Here is a 4274-nt window from a genome sequence, read left to right as displayed (position 1 = left end):
GGGTGAGGGAGCTCTGCTGTGTCTTGATGGTTAATGCAATTATACTGTTCCTTATTCATCATGCTTGCTTCCATTCCAAGATAATACTTGTTCTTAATCCGGATGAATGTGATGATCCGTGACAATCATAATCATTCTCAATATGAACGTGTGCTTGACAACCACCTCCGTTCTACCTTAGATTGAGTAGTTATCTCTTGGATTCTTTAATCGAAATCTTCGTGGTATAAGCTAACTGATGGCGGCATTCAAGAGAATCCGGAAGGTCTAAACCTTGTCTGTGGTATTCTGAGTAGGATTCAATGACTGAATGACTGTGACGTGCTTCAAACTCCTGAAGGCGGGGCGTTAGTGACAGACGCAAAGAATCACTGGATTCTATTCCGGCCTGATTGAGAACCGACAGATGGATAGCCGTGCCGTGACAGGGTGCGTGAACATTTCCAATGAGAGGATGGGAGGTAGCTGACAACGGTGAAACCCTACATACAGCTTGCCATGGAAGGAGCCTTGCGTGTTTGATGAAGAAGACAGTAGGAAAGCAGAGATTCAGAAGATGGAGCATCTCCAAACCTCAGCCTATTCTCCATTACTGCAAAACAAGTAACAATTTCATGTTCTTTTGCTTTTTACAATCAATCCTGATAATTTCTGATATCCTGACTAAGATTTACAAGATAACCATAGCTTGCTTCAAGCCGACAATCTCCGTGGGATCGACCCTTGCTCACGCAAGGTATTACTTGGACGACCCAGTGCACTTGCTGGTCAGTTGTGCGGGATTGCAAAAGTGTGATTGCAATTTCGTGCACCAAAAAATATTTTTAAAATTTTCGAAAATAATAAAAAAATTGAAAAAGATATGATTTTGAAAAAGATTTTGAAAAGATAAGAATTTTTTTTTAAATTGAAATTTTGACTTGACTTGTAAGAAACAACTAATTTTTTTTATTTTTGACCAAGTCAACCCAAAATTTCGAAAATTTGGAGGGAAATAAGGAAAAGATATTTTTTTGATTTTTGAATTTTTAATTATGAGAGAGAAAAACAACAAAAAATACTCAATGCATGAAATTTTTAAATCAAAACAATGAATGCATGCAAGAATGCTATGAATGTCAAGATGAACACCAAAAACACTTTGAAGATCATGATGAACATCAAGAACATATTTTTGAAAAATTTTTTATGCAAAGAAAATATGCAAGACACCAAACATAGAAATCTTTAATGCATGGAAAATATGAATGCAAAGATGCACATGAAAAACAACAAACAACACAAAACAAGAAAACATCAAGATCAAACAAGAAGACTTACCAAGAACAACTTGAAGATCATGAAGAACACCATGAATGCATGAATTTTCGAAAATTGCAAGAAAAATTTTTAAAGCATGCAATTGACACCAAACTTAAAAATTGACACAAGACTCAAACAAGAAACACAAAATATTTTTGATTTTTATGATTTTATGATTTTTTTGTATTTTTATTAAATTTTTTTTTTCGAAAATATTTTTTTGAAAAACGAAAATAATAGAAAAATTTTGAAAAAGATTTTTGAAAAGAAAATTACCTAATCTGAGCAACAAGATGAACCGTTAGTTGTCCATACTCGAACAATCTCCGGCAACGGTGCCAAAAACTTGGTGGACGAAATTGTGATCACATGGTCTTTGTACTTGTATGAAATTTAATAATTGGCTCTATTTGAATTCACAACTCCGTTCAACTAACCAGCAAGTGTACTGGGTCGTCCAAGTAATAAACCTTACGCGAGTAAGGGTCGATCCCACAGAGATTGTTGGTATGAAACAAGCTATGGTCACCTTGTAAATCTCAGTTAGGCAGATTAAATTGGTTTATGGATTTCAAAAATTAATAATAAAAAGAAAATAAAAAGGATAGAAATACTTATGTAAATCAAAAGTGGGAATTTCAGATAAGCGTATGGAGATGCTGTGCTCCTCTTGAAACTCTACTTCACTACTCTCTCTTCCAATCCTTCTTACTCCTTTCCATGGCAAGCTGTATGTAGGGCATCACCATCATCAATGGCTACTTTTAATCCTCTCGGGAAAATGGTCCTATGCGCTGTCACTGCACGGCTAATCGTCTTGAGGCATCACCCTTGTAGATAGCTACATCCCATCCTCTCAGTGAAAATGGTCCAAATGCTCTGTCACAGCACGGCTAATCATCTGTCGGTTCTCAATCAGGTTGGAGTAGAATCCATTGATTCTTTTGCGTCTGTCACTAACGCCCAGCCTTCAGGAGTTTGAAGCTCGTCACAGTCATTCAATACCGGAATCCTACTCGGAATACCACAGACAAGGTTAGACTTTCCGGATTCCCGGGATCCTACTCGGAATACCACAGACAAGGTTAGACTTTCCGGATCCCCATGAATGCCGCCATCTATCTAGCTTATACCACGAAGATTCTGTTGGGGAATCTAAGAGATATGCGCCCGGCCTAGAGTAGAACGGAAGTGGTTGTCAGTCACGCGCGTTCATAAGTGAGAATGATGATGAGTGTCACGGATCATCACATTCATCAAAGTGTTGTGCAACGTATATCTTGGAATAAGAATAAAAGAGGATTGAATAGAAAGTAATAGTAATTGTATTGAAACTTGAGGTACAGCAGAGCTCTACACCCTTAATCTATGGTGTGCAGAAACTCCACTGTTGAAAATACATAAGTGAAAGGTTCAGGCATGGCCGAATGGCCAGCCCCCTGAATGTGATCAATAGCCTCTTAAGATGATGAATAAAACAAAACTGAGACCAAAGATGTCTAATACAATAGTAACTTATCCTATTTATACTAGACTAGCTACTAGGGTTTACATGAGTAAGTAATTGATGCATAAATCCACTTCCGGGGCCCACTTGGTGTATGCTTGGGCTGAGCTTGATTAATCCACGAGCTGAGGCTTTTCTTGGAGTTGAACTCCAAGTTATGATGTGTTTTGGGCGTTCAACTCTGGATCATGATGTTTTTCTGGCGTTTAACTCCAGACAGCAGCATGTACTTGGCGTTCAACGCCAAGTTACGTCGTCAATTCCCGAATAAAGTATGGACTATTATATATTGCTGGAAATCTCTAGATGTCTACTTTCCAACGCCGTTAAGAGCGCGCCATTTGAAGTTCTGTAGCTCCAGAAAATCCATTTCGAGTGCAGGGAGGTCAGATTCCAACAGCATCAGCAGTCCTTTTGTCAGCCTTTTTCAGAGTTTTGCTCAAGTCCCTCAATTTCAGCCAGAATTTACCTGAAATCACAGAAAAACACACAAACTCATAGTAAAGTCCAGAAATGTGAATTTAACATAAAAACTAATGAAAACATCCCTAAAAGTAGCTTGAACTTACTAAAAACTACCTAAAAACAATGCCAAAAAGCGTATAAATTATCCGCTCATCAGTAGATCCTGAAGTCTACAGGCTCATGCTTTTCCCTTTTGCTGTAAGAGACAGAGCTAGAACATGGTTGGACTCACAACCCAAAGATAGCCTGAACTCTTGGGATAAGCTGGTCACGGTCTTCTTGGCTAAGTTCTTTCCTCCTCAAAAGCTGAGCAAGCTTAGAGTGGATGTTCAGACCTTCAAACAAAAAGATGGTGAATCCCTCTATGAAGCTTGCGAAAGATACAAGCAGATGACCAAAAGGTGTCCTCCTGACATGCTTTCAGAGTGGACCATTCTAGATATATTCTATTATGGTCTATCTGAGTTCTCTAAGATGTCACTGGACCATTCTGCAGGTCGATCCATTCACCTAAAGAAAACGCTTGCAGAAGCTCAAGAACTTATTGACGTGGTTGCAAATAACCAGTTCATGTACACTTCTGAGAGGAATTTCGTGAATAATGGGACGCCTCAGAGGAAGGGAGTTCTTGAAATTGATGCTCTGAATGCCATATTGGCTCAGAACAAAATGTTGATTCAGCAAGTCAACATGATTTCTCAAAGTCTGAATGGATGGCAAAATGCATCCAACAGTACTAAAGAGGCATCTTCTGAAGAAGAAGCTTATGATCCTGAGAACCCTGCAATAGGAGAGGTAAATTACATGGGTGAACCTTATGGAAACACCTATAATTCATCATGGAGAAATCATCCAAATTTCTCATGGAAGGATCAACAAAAGTATCAACAAGGCTTTAATAATGGTGGAAGAAATAGGCTCAGCAATAGCAAGCCTTTTCCATCATCTTCTCAGCAACAGACAGAGAATTCTGAGCAGAGCACCTCTAACTTAGCAAACT

General features: G+C 38.6%; 1 non-coding gene across 1 annotated transcript; it reads right to left on the bottom strand.

The window, feature by feature from the left end:
* Positions 1-3586: 3586 nt before the first annotated feature.
* LOC130937705 (small nucleolar RNA R71) lies at positions 3587-3694 on the bottom strand. Its single transcript, XR_009068910.1, has one exon. It is a non-coding gene; the product is annotated as a small nucleolar RNA R71 (small nucleolar RNA).
* Between the last annotated feature and the right edge of the window lie 580 nt (positions 3695-4274).

Source organism: Arachis stenosperma, chromosome 6 (genome assembly GCF_014773155.1).
Source record: "Arachis stenosperma cultivar V10309 chromosome 6, arast.V10309.gnm1.PFL2, whole genome shotgun sequence".
In the NCBI taxonomy this organism is placed as follows: Eukaryota; Viridiplantae; Streptophyta; class Magnoliopsida; order Fabales; family Fabaceae; genus Arachis; species Arachis stenosperma.
This window is presented reverse-complemented; position numbering and strand designations above follow the sequence as displayed.